The sequence below is a fragment of the Macaca thibetana genome, chromosome 3 (assembly GCF_024542745.1).
Source record: "Macaca thibetana thibetana isolate TM-01 chromosome 3, ASM2454274v1, whole genome shotgun sequence".
NCBI classification, from domain to species: domain Eukaryota; kingdom Metazoa; phylum Chordata; class Mammalia; order Primates; family Cercopithecidae; genus Macaca; species Macaca thibetana.
The window spans coordinates 176,730,765-176,751,726 of NC_065580.1; positions in this window are offsets into that span (position 1 = coordinate 176,730,765).

The window sequence follows — 20,962 nt, forward strand, 5'->3', positions numbered from 1 at the left end:
AAAAATCACAAAATTTACTACCCAGTTAAATTATAAATCTTCATTTAGGGAGATTTTAAGGCACTGAACAAGAAAAGATTTGTGTAACTCATATTTATCTTCCTTTAAGAAAATCAAACTAGGCCAGGCGCAGTGGCTCACGCCTGTAATCCCAGCACTTTGGGAGTCCAAGGCGGGTGGATCACGAGGTCAGGAGATGGAGACCATCCTGGCTAACACGGTGAAACCCCGTCTCTACTAAAAGTACAAAAAATTAGCCGGGCGTGGTGGCGGCGCCTGTAGTCCCAGCTACTCAGGAGGTTGAGGCAGGAGAATGGCATGAACCTGGGAGGCGGAGATTGCAGTGAGCGAGATCACACCATCCACTGCACTCCAGCCTGGCCTACAGAGCGAGACTCTGTCTCAACAATAACAAAAAAGAAAATCAAACTATTAATATATGAATTAGATCTTTAATGATTTCTTTCAGATGCCTTATCTTGAAATTAAATATATTATCATACTAGAATACTGCTATAGATTCAATATTTGTGTCCCTCCAAAATTCATGTTAAAACCTCACCACCAAGATGATGGTATTAGGAGGTGTGGCTTTTGGGAGGTGATTAGGTAATGAGGACAAAGCCCTGATGAGTAGGATTAGTGCCCTTATAAATGAGACCCCAAGGAGCTAGCCTATCCCTTCCACCATGTGAGGACACAGTTGGAAGGCGCAGCCTATGAAAAAGAAACAGTGCCCTCACCAGACATCAGATCTGCCCTACCAGTATCCTGATCTTGGACTTTCTTGCCTCCAAAACTGTGAGAAATAAGTTTTTCTTGTGCATAAGCCACTCAGTATGGGCATTTTGTTATAACAGACTAAGAAAAGTATCATGCATGCATGCAGTTAAAACTCTCAGGGTAGACACTCAGATCTACCACTGAATGACGTGTGAGCTTAGTCAAATCCTTGAAGGTTTATTAGCCTTAGGTTAAGTGTTGTGTGATCCTAATGTTACTATATCTGAAAGTGCATTATAGACTATAATCTAAAATTATCTCATTAATTTATTTACAAATGTTGCTTACCAATTTGACTGCTGCTCCATAAATATATAAGCCCCATAAAGACAGATATTTTTCATTTCCACAGAATGCTTATCACATACTAGACAAATAATATATGTAGAATTGACAAATTATTCATAATGTTGCAGAGGCCAAAAATATAATCAGAGTATTTATTTGTCAGAGCTTGTCAGAAAATCTGGGATCTAGGCCTAATTCTGACTTAAGTCGGATGTTTAGCTGAAGCCAGTTTACATTAGTTCATCCACAGTATTGATGTTATCATTGAAGCCGGTAGTGAATCAGAGCCATGGATGCCCTTTCCATCCTTCCAATACAGAATCTTTGATAGAAGTCACATTTGCTTACAGGTTTGAATTTTCCACCCATAAAATACTATGGAAAAAAATATGGCATTTGCTGTCACATGGTAATGGAGCTTTAGGCCTAGAATAAATTTCTTTTAACTTTCATTTCATCCAGTTAATTGAATCTCAAGAATTGTATTTTAGTCACTTTCAGTAAATAGTATTAAAAAGAATTCCCATTTTTTAAATAGTTATATTATACCAGCTGCATTTTACATGCACTATTATATTGATTTTATTTAATTATCAAAACTATTCTACACTGTAATTTCATATTTCTACCTGTCTATCTCTATCCATCATCTGTCTACCTATCTATACCACCTTGAACTGTTTTTCTAATGTGCCCTGTATTTACTTCACTGTTTTATTTCTTGCACTTTTCTTGAGAAAAGAACTCTGAAAAAAGTGATGATTTGGCAATGACATTTTGACTATGAAAGGTGTGATACTTTTCCCCCATTAAATGCTGTTTGGTGTTCTCATAAAATGTGCTTGCAATTATGTAAAATACTCTGTAATTGCACTGTCCAATGCAGTACATACTGGCCACATATGGCAATTGAGAACTTAAAATATGGCCAGTGAATTTGAGAAACGAAGCTTTCATTTAATTTAACTTTAATTATTGTAAATGTAAATTTAAAAAACCAAACCTGATTAGGGGCTAACATAATGGTAGTGAATTTCTAAGGAATACTTATAATCTTTTTCTTCAACTAAGTCTTTATCTTGTATTCAATTTACTAACTTTTCCTTTTTTTCAAAGATGCACTACTGATTGCTTTCTTTCTTTTTCAGAGCCTAGAGTTCTTAAGTATGTCTAATTAAATGTTTGAATGTATTTGAAAATTTAAAACTGAGAACAATTTTTAAAGCAATTGCTTTAAAAAGTCTTAAGGGCGACAGAGCAAGACTCTGTCTCAAAAAAAAAAAAAAAGAAAAAGAAACTCTCTTCAGTTTTGTTAAAATTGTGTATGTATTTAAAAATGAAGTCCTAAATATTACAAGGAGAAACATCAATGCAGATGCAAAACATAGAACTAGCAGCTGGGCACGGTGGCTCATGTCTGTAGTCTAGCACTTTGGGAGGCCAGCCTGGCCAACATGGTGAATCCCCATCTCTTCCAAAAATACAAAAATTAGCTGGGTGTGGTGGTGGATGTCTGTCATCCCAGCTACTCGGGAAGCTGAGGCAGAAGAATTGCTTGGACCTGGGAGGCAGAGGTTGCAGTGAGCAGAGATTGGCGTCATTGCACTCCAGCCTCGGTGACAGAGCAAAACTCAGTCTCAAAAAAAAATAAAAAAAATAGAACCGGCTTCTGAAGCATGGAGACCATGGTTTGAATCTAACTCATGTTTGCTAATAATATAATTCTGAATGATATTGTTTTAGATATGCAAACTAGTCCTTACCTACTTCATTGGAAAGTAAATGATATATGATAATATAATCTTACAAAATTTTTTCATTTTACTTACTCTTATTGTAAGATATTTTGCATTGTCTAAAACCATAAAAAAGAGACAAAATAAGTAGTCTGCAATTCAAATAGTACTGCTAGTAAGCAGTAATGCTAGAGTTAAATCCGGGCAGACTGTCTCCAGAACTCACCCTAGGTCACGGGGCATTGATCACTCTGCCATAGCACTGATGCCAAATGAATGATGGGACACCATGGACTTTAATGGACACATCTCTGTGCTGAAATAACATTGGGACTGCTATTTACAAATTAGTTTTCTGTATTCTAAAGCCTCATTAAGTGAATACATCTCTGTTAATGGAATGCTAATACCACTATGTGGTGAGGAGAAATTGGTTTCCTCATATGCTGTTGGTAGAAGTATGAATCGTTATAATATTTCTAAGTGCAATGTGATAAGAGACATTAGAGTCTTAAAAATATGGATACTTTCATCTGGCTAAATTTCATCAAGAATTTATCTCCAGGTAATAATTAAGCACAGCTGGGAAATTCCTGCATTAGTGATGTCCAGGAAGCAATATTTGTAATAGCAAAAACGTCCATGGAATCTGAATGCCCATAATGGAAGACCCATTGTAGTCCATAGTAGTAATTCTTTTTAATATCCATGAAATAGAATATTATATAGCCATTAAAATGATAATGTAGTCATGTATTATTTTGGCATCGAATGGGCTTATATTTTCATTGTAAACCTATGTTGTAAATTAGTTACTAGACTATAATCACTTTAAAAAATAAATATTCATTTATACATAAATATATATGTAATATTATCAGCATATTACTGACTGTTAAAAGTCTGTTTTAAATATTTTTTATCCTATATGAGTGATCTGGAATATATTACATCAAAATGTTCTTTGTGAATGAAACAGTATTTTTAAATTTTAATTTTTTACAGTATATTTTTATTAATGAATGATTTATATAAGAATAATTATATAAAAATTAAAGAAAAATAGAGTGAATTATGATCTTATGAATAAAAGTTTCATCTAACTTTTCAGGAAGCTTGACCAGAATACCTCTGATTGTTTGAACTGAAGGACATTTATCTTAGACTATGTAAAAGCAAAAGCAAAAATAAAGTAAAAAAGATAATAAACAAAATCTGTTTGGACAGGATTCCCAAACTCAGGACTCTACTGGGGCCTTGTTGTTTGTTTAAATAGAAAAATAAATAAATAAATAAAAATTTTAAAAAAACCCTCAAAAGGCTGAGGTGAAGTTTGTAAGCATTCACTATGTGACCAGAGAATATGGTGGGTAGTGCCAACTAACTAAAGTAAACATTGTCATCCAACTGCAGCTAAGTGTTACCAGGTTAAAATCAGGATCTATTACCACCAGCATTTCCGATTTGTTTTTTCAAGAGAAGCCTTATTTTTACATGTTTAAGTGAAATCTTGCAACTTTTGAATGTTAGTTGCACTGTTTTAAACACTGTAAAATCAAACTAAACATGTCTGTAGAAAAGACATGTTTCTTGGACTGACAGTTGCATCCATTTTATAAAGAATCTAAGCCAAAAACTTATGCCATAAAGTGTCAATAAACAAGAAAATGCCCCTTACAGCCACTGAGAAGGATCTACTGAACTGGCACTGAAGTGATTCTGCTTTATTTCATAGTGTTTGTGTTTTTATAACTGGAAAAAATTTGTGTCAAAGAAAATTATAGATTCGTGTTTATTTATAAATATTCAAAATATAAAATGTAACTCATATATAATTTACACGTGGAAGAACTAAGTATGTGGAATTATAGAAATAAATCATAGTACAATTAGAGCAAAGTAATATAGGAAAATAGATATATATATATATAATGACCATATTGATCAATGGAATCATACTCAGACATAGGCTTCTATTTCACGCCAATGAAAATTTGTGGTACAATGTTTTATTATAAATATTTCATCACCACTTTCGTATATTTTTGTAGATATTAGAAGAATAGCAAGAATAGTGTATTCAAAGAATATTACTTCTATAAAGGATGAAAAAGGCATAGCTTCTCAATATGACCACTGAAAGAAAGAAATTATCAGAGAACTATATAAGATTACTAAAATGTTTCTCAGCATAATGAAGGAAAAATCAAATGTTAGATAATGCCAAACTGCATGAATTAAAAAAAAGAACACACAAAAAAATGATTTCCCCTAAACACACTTTAGGGGAAATCATTGTGTTTGGGCAAAGAATGGGCTTATTCATTTAAGTTAGATTTCTCACTTTGCTGTTTGTGATTCTTCAATAAATGGGTTTTTGATCTATTTACAATTTGTATAAACGGAGAAAAACAAAATTACCATGGGGAGGGAGAAAAGGAAATCCTGAGCAGATTTGTGCTAGCAAATGTTTTAGTACTCTACAAGTAGAATTCTCCTCTCCCATCTCACGAAGCCCGATGCTGGCTTGTCTGTGATGCCACAGGCTGCAGTGGATCCCTACGGCACTATAAACAAAATCAAAAGCTGGCAGTGTTGTAACCGTTATAGAAACACCTATGCTAAATAGCTCCATGTTGTGAAACTGGGAAAACTCTATATGCAGAACCTTCGCTGTGTTCTTTTATTTTAAAAACCTCTGATTAAATGGCCCATTCAAGAATGAGCAGTAATAACATAATAAGAGTAACCAGCCTCAAAGCAATAGAGTATACCATGAACACATTCCACACTTGTCTATTTATTCCATTCTCTTGACAGAAGGGACTTGATTAAATCAGCTTTTAAAGCTATATGTATACATACGGCCAGACGCGGTGGATCATGCCTGTAATCCCAGCACTTTGGGAGGCTGAGGTGGGCGGATCACTTGGGGTCAGGAGTTTGAGACTAGCCTGGCCAACATGGTGAAACCCTTTCTTTACTAAAAATACAAAAATTAGCCAGGAATGGTGGCATGCGCCTGTAATTCCAGCTACTCTGGAGGCTGAGGCAGGAGAATTGCTTGAACCCAGAAGGTGGAGTTTGCAGTGAGTCAAGATTACACCACTTCACTCCAGCCTGGGCAACAGAGCAAGACTCCATCTCAAAAACAAAACAAAACAAAGCAAACAAAAAAACAAAAAGCGTATGTATATGTGTGTGTGTGTGTATATATATATATATATGCATGCATGTATTGTGTATATAAATTTAAATGAAATATGAACTTCATTGTTGATTCATGCTTAAAATAGTCTATACTTTCCCCAGAAGAACTTAAACAGCAAAAAATTATTATTCTACTGTTAGTTACTTTTCATAATGTGTTGTCTATAAATATTTCGTCTAAATTTAGCATTTACATATATTATCTGTATTGAATACTGATGTATATTTTTCATTATATTAAGGTGAATATATACTTTGTTTTCTGAGTTATTAGTAAAGGTTTGAATACATGCAGTTATTACATAATCGGTTTCTTGGAAGACAATTACTATATATGTAAGGCATATAGATTATTGTTTAAGATTAAGGAAGAATATTTAGTAATGACTTTATCTCCAACTTAAGGGGCAGGTAATACCAGAGTATACTTCAAATTTAACTTGATTTGCATTTCTCTTTCTTTTTTTTCCTCTGAAGTCCATTGGCATTGCCTTTTGCCTTGCAAGGTATTTACTATCTTCTTCGGTGATTAAGGTGTAGTTAGATAACTAAGGCTGGCCCTGTTCATTTTTCCCCTAGTTCTATGGAGAAATTACAGCATGATTTGTTTGTTTGACATTTACATGATATTATATGATGCAGGATAAAGGGAATGTCATGAATGAATGTAAAAAAAAAAAACATCATTTGAAACAAGATTCTGGGAATGCTTGGTTCAATCCATCTGGGGGTTTTTGTAGTGGCAAATTATTGCTTCTATAAATTCAAAGATTTAACTGCTCACTAGAGTAATTATGATCTTTAAGGAAAATAACTCTGAAGACTTTCTCAACTTAATTTACTGCTCACTGCTTCTGTTCTTCCTTGTAGCCAATATTGATGATGTTCCACTCAGATTTTTTTTTTTTTTTAAACAGGCTACGACTCTCACCATTGGCTGCTGCAGGTGTTAGAAACTAGCAACTCATAATTGCATTCTTCATCAAAAATTGCCCATAGCCAATAGGAATCTTCTTGGGTAATGCCTGGGATGCTATACCCGTCTCTAGTTCTTAGGGCAGCTTCTACACAATTACTGAGCTCGGTTCCCTAATATTTGGGAAAATCTGGTATTGGAGTTTATGCTCCAGAGCTACTCATGAGCTCAGATGAGGCTACCCTTCACCTGAGTCCATATCTTAGCTTAGGCTCCTTCCCTTCCCTGTTTATGTATCTCTCACTGCCCTGTAGGTTTCTCCTGCCAGTACCCCCTGAAGATCACTTATGTAAGTATCTCTCCCACAGGGTCTACTTCTGAGGAAACTGCCTTTTAGACATACCTGTTTGTATGGCAGTTGATTGTTGAAAGGATGAAAGTTGTTAAAGGAATTTCATGAAACTAAATCAGGAAATGGTTATAAGCACAAACAATCATAAACTGGATCAAACTTAAACAATATAATTATTGCTTAACTAATGTCTTCAATATTCACTTCAAGTGGAGCATGTAAGTGAAAGACTTTTCTTAAGGTTCTGAGAGTCAACCAGCCAATTTTGATTTTCCTGGCACACAGGAAAGTAACAATCACTCGAATTTATACAAAGACACAACTTAACTATTATTTTTAAATAAGTTTTAAGGCCAGGTGTGGTGGCTCACGCCTGTAATCCCACAACTTTGGGAGGCCGAGGTGGGTGGATCACCTGAAGTCAGGACTTCGAGACCAGCCTGCCCAACATGACGAAACCCTGTTTCTACTAAAATACAAAAAATTAGCCGGGCATGGTGGTGGGTGCCTGTAATCCCAGCTGCTCAGGAGGCTGAGGCAGGAGAATTGCTTGAACCTGGGAGACAGAGGTTGCGGTGAGCTGAGTTTGCACCACTGCACTGCAGCCTCAGTGATAAGAGCGAAACTCCATCACACACAAAAAGCCATACATAAAATAATTTTTAAATGCATTATGAAATGGACTGGATGTGATGCCTGTGCCAAATATCAGTTACATCAACTTATTGTACAGAGTTTCTAAAAAGATTGAAGTTTAGCATTCATATTATTTGAACTTTGCTGATAGGCAATACCATTCTCAAATCTAGAACAAGCTTATCCAACCCCATTGCCCATGGACCATTCTTAAAACTTTATGGGGCTTTTTTGGTAATTTTTTTAGGTCATCCACTGTCATTAGTATTAGTGTATTTAATGTGTGACCAAGACAATTCTTCTTCTTCCAATGTGGTCCAGGGAAGTCAAAAGATTGGACACCCATGCTAGAATCTAGCGTCTATGTAAGAAATGGGATTTAGGCAAAACTGAGAGATTTGAAAACATTAAAGCTGTAATCATCTTTGCTTCATTCTCCTTAAGAACTCCATTTGGCAAAAAGTTAAATTTTAATTCCGATTTCATCTATTCTTCCTTCATTGTTTTTTTTTGTTTTGTTTTGTTTTGTTTTGTCCTGCCTTTTCTTGTTGCCTTGTAAATAGAATAACAGCAGCTACCCTTAATTATAGATTCCAGTTCAGTCTTCATCCAGTTTCTCTTTCTTCCATTATGCTGTGTGATGTTTCTGCAGTCCCTATAAGTTAACCTTCATAATATAAACATCCTCCATCAAAACACAGAAAAGTCTGCTTTCAAAACCAGAAGCACAGTTGTTTCTGAAAGCAGTCATGACAGTCTGACAGAGTCTAGCCTGGAAGGAGAATATCTATTCACTTTGGAAAGTTGATGGTGGGATTTGTGGAAACGAGAAGAGAAAGCTATGGCCTGGGAAGAGCTGCTGCTGCAAATCTAAGAATTCCAAAGATACATTCACAGAGAAGTGTGATATGGTTTGGCTGTGTCCCCACCCAAAATCTCATTTTGAAATATAATCCCAATAATCCCCACGTATCAAGGGCAGGACCAGGTGGAGGTAAACAGAGCATGAGGGCAGGTTCTCCCATGCTGTTCTCTTGATAGTGAGTAAATCTCACCAGATCTGATGATTTTATAAGTGTCTGGCATTTCCTCTGCTTGTGCTCACTCCATCCTGCCACCCTGTGAAGAAAGTACCTGCTTCTCCTTTGCCTTTCACCATGATTGTAAGTTTCCTGAGGGCTCCCCAGACATGCAGAACCATAAGTCAATTAAACACCTTTCCTTTATAAATTACCTAGTCTCGGGCAGTTCTCTATAGCAATGTGAGAATGGACTAATACAGTAAATTGGTACTGACGTAGTGGGGTTCTGCTGTAAAAATACCCAAAAAATGGGGAAATGACTTTGGAACTAGGTAACAGACAGAAGTTGGAACAGTTTGGAGGGCTCAGAAGAAGATAGGAAGATGTGGAAACGTTTGGAACTTCCTAGAGACTTGAATGGTTTTGACTAAAATGCTGACAGTGATATGGGCAATGAAGTCTGGATTGAAGTGGTCTCAGATAGAAATGAGGAACTTGTTGGGAACTGGAGCAAAGATGATTCTTGCTAAGCTTTAGCAAAGAGTCTGGCAGCATTTTGCCCCTGCCCTAGATATTTGTGGAACTTTGAACTTGACAGAGACGATTTATGGTATCTGGCAAAAGAAAATGTTAAGCAGCGAATTGTTCAAGAGGAAGCAGAGCATAAAAGCTTAGAAAATTTGCAGCCTGAAAATGTGACAGAAAAAAAAAAAAAAAAAAAAAAACCCATTTTCTGGGGAAAAAATTCAAGCAAGCCACAAAAATTTACATACGTAACAAGGAACCGAATGTTAATCACCAAGACAGTGGGAAAAATGTCTCCAGGGTATGTTGAAGACCTTCATGGGAGCCCCTCCCATCACAAGCCCAGAGGCCTAGGAGATAAAAATGATTTCAAGGACCTGGCCCAGGGCCCCCCTGCTATATGCAGCTTCGGGACATGGTGCCCTGCATCCCAGTTGCTTCAGTTTCACCTGTGCCTAAAAGGGGACAACATACAGCTTGGGCTGTTGCTTCAGAGGACACAAGCCTCAAGCCTTGGCAGCTTTCACATGGTGTTGAGCCTGCAGGTGCAGAGGAGTCAAGAATTGAGGTTTGAGAACCTCAGCCTAGATTTAAGAGGACCTATGGAAATGCCTGTGTGTCCAGGTAGAAGTTTGCTGCAGGGACAGAGGCCCCATGGAGAACCTCTGCCAGGGCAGTGTGGAAGAGAAATCTGGGGTCAGAGCCTCCACACAGAGTCCCCATTGGGGTCTAGGGGAGCTATGAGAAGAGAGCCACCATCCTCCAGACCCCAGAATGGTAGATCCACCGATGGCTTGCACTGTGCACCTGGAAGAGCCACAGGCACTAAATGTCAGCCCATGAAAGCAGCCAGGAGAGGGACTGTACCCCGGTAAACCACAGGGCAGAGCTGTCCAAAGCTGTGGGAGCCCACCTCTTGCATCAGCATAACTTGGATGTGAGACATGTAGTCAAAAGAGATTATTTTGGAACTTTAAGGTTTAATGACTGCCCTATTGGATTTCTGACTTGTATGGGGCCTGTAGCCCCTTTGTTTTGGCCAGTTTCTCCTACTTGGAATGGTTATATTTACATACCCAAGGTCTGTAACCACATCTTATCTAGAAAGTAACTAACTTGCTTTTGATTTTACAGGTCGACAGGCAAAAGGAATTGTCTTGTCTCAAATAAGACATTGGCCTTGGACATTCGGGTTAATGTTGGAATGAGGTAAGACTTTGGAGGACTGTTGGAAGGGCATGATTGTGTTTTGAAATGTGAGGACAAGAGATTTAGAAGGGGCCAGTTGCCAACTTATATGGTTTGGCTGTGTCCCCACCCAAAATCTCATCTTGAATTGTAATCCCCATAATCCCTACATGTTAAGGACAAGACCAGGTGGTGGTACTCAGATCATGGGAACAGTTTACCCCATGCTATTCTTGTGATAGCAAAGGAGTCTCACAAGATCTGATGGTTTTATAAGCATCTGGCATTTCCCCTACTTGCACTCACTCCATCCTGTTACCTGTGAAGAAGGTACCTGCTTCTCCTTTGTCTTCCACTATGATTGTAAGTTTCCTGAGGCCTTCCCAGGATTGCGGAACTGTCAGTCAATTAATCCTCTTATCTTTATAAATTACCCAATCTTGGGTAGTTCTTTATAGCAGCATGAGACTGGACTAATAGAAAGTGTAGATTCCTTTCTTGATTTTTGATTAGTATATGACTATATAATTATAAAAATTTAAATAATAGTTTAAAAATCAGTTTGAATGCTGTAGTGTGATAAAAAGAACCAGAGTTCTTTAAGAAATATTCAATATAAGTAATTCAGACCAAATTTTCAATCTGTCAAACCTTTGCTCTAATGACCGTCAGGGAAGAGTGAAAGAGCCATACTTTTTAATTGGTCTTTCCTAATGGGGTGATACTTTAAGGCTCATAGTTTTTATATGGTACATGTGATTTTAACTACTGCTGCATTGTTTTATGTATTCAAATTGAACACTTTACATGTTTCACTTGGATCTTTAAACTGATCTAACCATGAAGGGCACAATGTTATAAATTGAAGATTGACTTAGAGGAGTGTATAATAATTCGAAAGAGAAGCAGAGAATATGTGTAGTCAGGAAGGTTAAAGCCCAGAATTAAAGAAAACTTCTGAGGAAAGTGAAGGACAAAGGAAAGCAGCTGGTTTGGCCTCATCGAAAGGCTGAAAAATGTACTGCTGTGGTGTGAGTTGTATTTTTAATGAAGGACAGACGTAGAACATTATTTGACTATGTTTTGTTCAGAACTTTTTAATTCAAAATAATTATCTTAAAATTAAAAATGGTAAAATAAACGCAGTTAACAGAAAAAAATGAAATGTGATGAAGTTAAGGAGAGTAGTAAAAGAGGATTATTGTCTCTAGCTAAATTCAAATCTCTCAAATCAGGTCAATGCCATTTTAAATAATTACAGATCATCATAAATCTCTGGGACTTCATGGAGGGAAAGGGAGCAAAGGTAGCATAGAGATAAGCATATATTCTAATGTTCAGAATTGGACAGTCCCTCTGTTCAGTACCATCTAACCTTGGAATGGGCAAATACTTTGTTGTTTCTAAAAATGTACCTCTAACATTAACAGTTGAAAGTAAGCAGACTAAGGTTTGTTTAAGTGAAACTTGAGGTTGAAAATAAAAAAATTACAGAAACAACCAAAGTGCTAACAATATTAATTTTCAACAATATTCTAGAAAGTGTAATAAAATAAAATGATATTACAAAAAATATTTAAAGGAACGGTTACTTTCTAGGAGCTCCCTTGAAATCATACCATAAGTAATGTTCCTAATACTAAATATGACCAATGAATGGATAGTTCCCCTTTATTTTAGCAATGAATTTGAGACAATTCCTCATGATGGCTGAAAACAACAACAACAACAACAACAAAAAACAAACAAAGAAACAGAGGTTCTGGTTCAAGATGGCTGACTAGAAGTAGCCAGGGCATCAGGTTCTCATAGAGAGGAAACAAAGTGGTGAATAAACGCTAGCTTTTAAAGTGGATTTTCTAGGCGATCACGTTGGTATTCACCAAGGAAGTGACAGGACTTACGGAGAATAGAGCACAATGAAGCCAGGCAGCCGCCCTCCTGCGTCTACTGTGGAGCCAAGGGAATCTCCGTAACATGGGGAATGGGTGAGTGCACGAAAGTCCTTGGGGCCCATACTTCTGCCACAAATGTTTGCAATGCCGGGTTCAGAAGAACACCCCTGACACCCCCAGGCCTCCAGAGTAACACCAAGAACCACCTGGAGTCTGTGCAGAGGCACCGCTCAAGCCCACATGAAGCCCCACAGGCCCTGGATCCCTGAGCAGCCCAGTACCAGCTGCCGTATACCTGCCAATGAGAGAGGACTAGATCTTTCACACACCCCTAGGTCAGAGGCTGCAGCTGGGTGCTGGGGAGCAGACGGACTGCAGATTGTGTGACCCCCTGCTCCTCACCTGGCAGGGCCCACTGGCTTGGACTCCCAGTGTGCCCGCCCCACCCCTGCCTGAACTCTTTGGGGCAGTGCAGCTGTGACTGTGGAAGGCCCCTGCCACCATTGTCCTCAGGCTAGGAAGGGAACAGAGAAGCTGAAGGCTTTCGCACACCTCCAACACCCTACCCCGACCTGAGCAATTCAGCTCAAGTCTAAGCCCTTCTGAAAACCCTACCGTACAGGTCTGTGACTTTCTTTTAGGCTCCCACCACATAAACTTTCTGCCTGCCTGCCTGCCTGCCTGCCTGAGATTCCAGCTGGTGACTCAGGGACAAGCCTGTCCCTCCTCATCACAGCCAGCACCTGAACTCTAGGCTAGCCCAAACCTGGTCCAGCCCCTTCAGCCTCATACACACTGTTCAGTGGGTAATCGAGGGGCCTGGAGACTAGAAAAGTAGATACCCTATTCCAAGTCTGCTGGCACCTGACCACTTCCAGCAGAGCCTGAGGTCAGGCTGACCCAAGCAGCTGACACCACAACTGACACCTCCCTCCCTCCCTTTTACATGAAACAGCAGCCTTCCACATCAGAAAACAAGAGAGCTCTAAAGGTATCTGTATTAGACTGACTGACAAGGTTCTGCCCTAAAACCACTCCCATGGATAGTCACACAACAGCGTTTTCTGTGGCTCTCATCCACACTGGGGTCCAGAGGTAGACTATAATGTGCATCTGAATGAGGAGTCATACGGAACTGGGGTGTGACGGAAAACAGATTATGCTACTTCCTATCTAGGATGGGGAGCCAGTGCAATGACTTCATGCTGTGGCAGAGACCTCAGTGCCTTTCACCAGGAGCTCCTCCCAGCCACCCTTGTCAGGACTGGTGCCTGTGCTCACCATTGGTATGTTCGTGGGCAAGCCTGGGGCTCCAGCTCAGGCCAGAGGTGCTCCCCCATCGCCAAGGAACACTGGCCACTCCACTGTCCCGCTCAACACCTGAGACAACAGAGAACCTCACAGTAAGCAAAGATCAGATATGGATTCGTCTGCTTGTGCCACAACTGGCTCTTATGAGCAAGTGCCAACCACTAGCCTAAAGGTGGAACCCCACAGCCCAATATAAAACCTGTGGACAGAAGTGGACAGGGCTGTAGCAGCAAAGCCAAAGAATCCTGCCCAACATACTCTACAGTCACACTTCCTAGAGAGGGGAGGTAAAGGTAAAGAAAATATATGTATAAGGAAAGAAAAGGAAATCATATCTGCATGAAAATAATTACAAAAGTTAGAAGTTCCAGACTCTCCAGATGAGAGGAAACCAGCATAAGAATTCTGCCATCGTGAAAAGTCTGAATCTTATGACACCACCAAAAAAATTACACTAGTACTCTAACAATGGAACCTAAGCAAAATAGAAACTCAGAAATGATACATAAAAAATTAAAAACGTTAATTGCAAGGAAGCTTAATAAAATCCAAGATAGGGTTGAAAATCAACACAAAGAAACTACTAAAGAAACCTAGGAAATCAAGGTGGAGATAAACATCTTTAAAAAAAAATCAACAGAGCTCCTGAAATTGAAAAACTCACTTAAGATATTTCAAGATACAAATGAAAGCTCTATCAATAGACAAAACCAAGGAGAAGAAAGAATTTTAGAGCTTGAAGATCTCTCTTTCGAACTAGCCTAGTCAGACTAAACTAAAGAAAAAAGGAATTTTAAAAAATGAACAAACTCTTTGAGAAATATGGGATTATGTTAAACAACAAAGCCTACAAATTATTGGCATTTCTGAGAGAGAAGGAGAGAAAGTAATCCACCTGAAAAAGATTTGAGAGAATAATGCAAGAAAATTTCCTTAATCTTGCTAGAGAGGTGGATATTCAGATACAAAAAATCCAGAGAACATCTGTGAGATATTATAGAAGATGAACATCACTAAGGCACATAGTCACTAGAGTGCCCAAGGTCAATGCAAAGAAAAGATTTTAAAGGCAGCTATAGAAAAGGATCAGATCACTTTCAAAAAAGAAGTCCACCAGGCTAACAGCAGACTTCTTAGCAGAAATTTCACAGGCCAGAAGAGATTGCAGGCCTCTACATTTTCTTTTACAGACAGGATCTTGCTCTGTTACCTAGGCTGTAGTACAGTGGCACATCATGGCTCAATGCAACCTTGACCTCTTAGGCTCCAGTGATCCTCCCACCTCAGCCTCCTACTAAGATCACAGGTGAGTACCACCGCACATGGCTAATTTTTAAAATTTTGTGGAGCAATAAGTTCCCACCATATTACCCAGATTGGTCCTTTACTCCTGGCCTTGAGACCATCTCACCTCAGCCTCCCAAAGTGTTAGGATTACAGGTGTAAGTCACTATGAATGGCCTCAACATTCTTAAAGAAAGTCCAACCAATAATTTCATAGCCCACCAAAATAACTTTCATACGTGAAAGAGAAATATAATGTTTTCCCAAAAATCACTAAGGGAATTTGCTACCACTAGACTAGCCTTATAAGGGATCATTATGAGGGTTCTAAACATAGAAATGAAAGAACAATACCTGCTACCACAAAAACACACTTAAGTACATAGCGAAAATAATTTATAAAGCAACTATAGAATGAAGACCACAGAGCAACAAGCTAAAAACATCACAACAGGATCAAAACCTCACACACCAATATTAACTTTGAGTGTGAATGGTCTAAAGGCCCCACTTAAAAGGCACAGAATACCAAATTGGATTAAAACAACAACAAGAATACCCAATTGTCTGCTGTATTCAAAAAACCCATCTGACATGTAACATCTACAGGTTCAAAATAAAGGATTAAAGGAAGATTTATGATGCAAATGGAAAACACAAAAGAGCAAAGGTCACTATTATTATATCAAATAAAACAGACTTTAAACCAAAAACGGTAAAACAGAACAAAAAACGTCATTAAATAACGATAAATGGTTTAATTCAACCAGAAGACCCAACTATCCTGAATATATATGCAATCAACATTGGAGCATCTAGATTCATAAAACAAGTATTTTCAGACCTACGAAAAGACACTGCCCCACAATAATAGTGGGGGGATTTCAACCACCCACTTACAGTATTACACAAATCACTGAGGCAGAACACTAACACAGAAATTCTAAATGTCCAATATAACTTGACCAATTGGACCTAATAGACAACAACAGAATACTCCACTCAACAACCACAGAATGCATGTTCTTCTCATTTGTACGTGGAACATACTCTAAGACTGACCACATGCTTGGCCATAAAGTTGCAAAAAGTTAAAAAAAAATCAAACTCTATACCAAGCATACTCTCAGACCACAGATAAATAAAAGCACAAATTAATATTAAGAAGCTCTCTAAAAACCACACAATCACATGGATATTAAACAACTTACTCCCGAACAACTTGTGAGTAAACAACAAAATTATGGCAGAATAAAAAAATTTTCATAAATAAAAGAAAACAGACAGAGTGTATTAGCTCATTTTCACACTGCTCTAAAGAACTATCTGAGACTGGGCAATTTATAAAGAAAAAAAGTTAACTCACAGTTCCACAGACTTAACAGGAAACATGACTAGGAGGCCTCAAGAAACTTACAATCATGGTGGAAAGTGAAGGGGAAGGAAGCAAGCACATCTTACAATGGCAGAGCAGGTGAGAATTTGAAGGAAGTACTACACTTTCAAAAAACAAGGTGTCATGAGAACTCACTATCATGAGAACAGCAAGAAGGAAGTCTGTCTCTATGTTTCAATCACCTACCACCAGACTCTTTTGCTGACACATGGGGATTACAATTCGAGATGAGATTTGGGTGGGGACATAGAACCAAATTATATCACAAAACATACCAAAATCTATGGGATGTAGCAAAAGCAGTGTTAAAAGGAAATGTTATAGTGCTAAATGCTTATGTCAATAAGATAGAAAAATCCCAAATTAGCAATCTAAGATTACACCTAGACTTCTAGAAAAACAAGAAAAAACTAACCCTAGAACTAGGAGAAGAAAAGAAATAACTTAGAGTAGAACTGAATGAAATTGAGACCCAAAAATTAGACAAAGGATCAACGAAACCAAAAGTTTGATTTTTGAAAAAATAAACAAGATTAATAAGCTGCTAGCTAGATTAACAATGAAAAAATAGATGCAAATAAGCATGATCAGGAATGACAAAAATGATATTACAACCAACCACACAGAAATTCAAGAGATCCTCAGAGACTATTATGAATGCCACTGTGCACACAAACTAGACAATCTAGAGAAAATAGATAAATTCATAGAAAAACACAACTGCCCAAGATTGTATCAAGAAGAAATTGAAATCCTGAGCAAACAAAAAGACAGTAATGAGTTCTAAAATTGAATCAGTAATAAAAAACCCATTACACACAAAATAATAATAATAATATAAAACCTCCTGGACCAAACACAGTCACAGTCAAATTCGATAAGCATATAAAAAATAGCTCTTCACAATCCTATTGAAACTACTCTTCAAAATCAAAGAGGAGAGACTGATATGGTTTGGCTGTGTCCCCACCCAAGTCTCAACTTGAACTATATCTCCCAGAATTCAGTTCAAGAATTCAGTTCAATATTGTGGGAGGGACCCAGGTGGAGGTAATTGAATCATGGGGGCCGGACTTTCTCATGCTAGTCTCATGATACTGAATGAGTCTCATGAGATGTGATAGGTTTATCAGGGGTTTCCAATTTTGCTTCTTCCTCATTTTCTCCCACCATGATTTTGAGGTCTCCCCAGCCAGCCATATGGAACTGTAAGTCCAATTGAACAAGTTTTTCTTCTCAGTCTCAGGTTTGTCTTTATCAGCAGCATGAAAACGGACTGATACAGTAAATTGGTACCAGGATTGGGGTGTTACTGAAAAGATATCTGAAAATTCGGAAGTGATTTTGGAACTGGGCAACTGGCGGAGGTCGGAGCAGTTTGGAGGGCTCAGAAGAAAACAAGAAAAATGTGGGAAAGTTTTGAATTTCCTAGAGACTTGTTGAATGGCTTTGACAAAAATGCTGACAGTGATCTGAACAATAAGGTCCAGGCTGAGGTAGCCTCAGACGGAGATGAGGAACTGGGAACTGCAGCAAAGGTGACTCTTGTTATGTTTTAGCAAAGAGACTGGTGGCATTTTGCCCCAGACCTAGAGATTTGTGGAGCTTTGAACTTGAGAGAGATGATTTAGCATACCCGACAGAAGAAATTTCTAAGCAGTGAGGCATTCGGTTTTATAAGGGAAGCAGAACATAAAAGTTTGGAAAACTTGCAACTTAATGCTGTGATAGAAGAGAAAAATCAATTTTCTGGGGAGAAATTCAAGCCAGCTGCAGAAATTTGCATAAGTAGCAAGGTGCCTAACGTCAATCCCCAAGATCATGGAGAAAATGTCTCCAGGCCATGACAAAGACCTTCACAGCAGCCCCTCCCATCACAGGCCTGGAAGCGCAGGAGGAAAATGTGGTTTGGTGGGCTGGGCCCAGTATCCCTGTGCTGTGTGCAGCCTAAGGACTTGGTGCCCTGTGTCCTAACTACTCCATCCATGGCTGAAAGGGGCCAACATACATCTTGGGATGTGGTTCCAGAGGGTGGATGCCCCAAACCTTGGCAGCTTCCACGTGGTGTTGAGCCTACACATGCACAGAAGTCAAGAATTGAGGTCTGGGAACTGCCTAGATTTCAGAGGATGTATAGAAACGCCTGGAGACCCAGGCAAAAATTTGCTGCAGGGGTGAGGCCTTCACGGATAACCTCTGCTAGGTCAGTGCAGAGGGGATTGTAGGGTCAGAGCACCCCCCACTACTGGGGCACTGACTAGTGGAGCTGTGAAAACAGGGCCACCATCCACCAGACCCCAGAATGGTAGATCAACTAACAGCTTGCACTGTGAGCCTGGAAAAGCTACAAACACTCAATGCCAGCCCATGAAAGCAACTGGGAGGGAGGCTGTACCCTGTAAAGCCACAAGGGTGGAGTTCTCCAAGACCATGGCAACTCACCTCTTGCATCAGCACGACCCAGATGCGAGACATGGCATCAAAGGAGATCATTTTGGAGCTTTAATATTTGACAGCCCTGCTGGGTTTCAGATTTGCATGGGTCCAGTAGTCCCTTCATCCTGGCCAATATCTCCTATTTAGAATGGCTGTATTTATGCAATGCATGTACCCTCATTTAATTTAGAAAGTAACTAACTTGCTTTTGATTTTACAGGCTCATAGGCAGAAGGGATTTGCCTTGTCTCAGATGAGACTTTGGACAGTGGACTTTTGAGTTAGTACTCAAATGAGTTAAAACTTTGGGAGACTGTTGGGAAAGCATGATTGGTTTTGAAATGTGAGGACACGAGATTTTGAGAGGCCAGGGGCAGAATGACATGGTTGACTGTGTCCATATGCAAATCTCAAGTTGAAATGTATCTCCCAGAATTCCCACACGTTGTGGGAGGGACCCAGAGGGAGGCAATTAAATCATGTTGGCTGGTCTTTTCCGTGCTATTCTCATTATAGTGAATAAGTCTCACAAGATCTGATGGTTTTATCAGGGGGTTCTACTTTTGTTTCTTCCTCATTTTCTCTTGCTGGTGATATGTAAGAAGTGCTTGTCACGTCCCGCCATGATTCTGAGGCCTCCCAGCCATGTGGAAGTGGAAATCCAAATAAACCTCTTTTTCTCCCCAGTCTCGGGTATGTCTTTATTATAAGCATGAAAACAGACTAATACAGGGATTCCTACCTAACTCATTCTACAAAGCGAGCATCAGTCTGATACCAAAATCTGGCAAAGACACAACAAAAAAAGAAAACTACAGGCTAATATTTCTGATGAATATAGATGCATCAGAAATGCATCAGAATTTCTCAACAAAATACTAGCAAGCTGAATCCAGCATCCCATCAACATTTAATTCACCACAATCAAGTAGGCTTTATTCCTGGGATTCAAGGTTAGTTCAACATTCACACACACACACACACACACACACCCCCCACATAAACAGTGTTAAGAAAGAAAAACCATACAATCATCTCAATAGATGCAGAAAAAGTTTTTAATAAAATTCAACATCCCTTCATAATAAAAACCCTCAACAAATTAGGCATTAAAGGAACATACCTCAAAATAATAAGAGCTATATGATAAAGTGACCAGCCAACATCATACTGAATGGGCAAAATCTGAAAGCATTTCCATTAAGAACTGGAACAAGACAAGGATGCCCACTCTCACCACTCCTATTCAACATAGTACTGGAATTTCCAACTAGAGCAATCAAGCAAGAAAAAACGTTATCAAAATAAAAAAGAAGTCAAATCATCTCACTTCACTGATGATATGATTCTATACTCAGAACACCCTAAAGACTCTGTTAAAAGACTACTTGAACTGATAAATAACTTCAGTAAAATGTCAGGATACAGAATTGATGTAAAAAATTCATAGCATTTCTATACACAAACAATGTTCAATCTTAGAGCCAAATCAAGAATTTAATAGTTACACAGAAAAAGAAAACCTAACCAAAGACCTGAAACATGTCTATGAAGCGATCTACAAAACACTTCTAAAATGAATCAGAGATGAAACAAACAAATGGAAAACTATTCCACCCTCATGGATTGGAAGAACCAATATTGTTAAAATGGCCATACTGCCCAAAGTAATGTACAGATTTAATGCTATTCTCATCAAAGTACTAATATAATTTTTTTGCAGAATTGGAAAAAACTATTCTAAAATTCATATGGAATTAAAAAAGAGCCCATATAGTCAAAATAATTCTAAGCAAAAAGAACCATCCTGGAAGCATCATATTACCCAACTTCAAACTATGCTACAAGGCCACAATAACCCAAACAGCAAGGTCCTGATGCAAAAACAGAAATATAGACCAACGGAAGAGAATAGAGAACCCTGAAATAAACCCACATGCCTACAGCCATCTGATCTTTGGCAAAGTTGACAAAAATAAGCAAT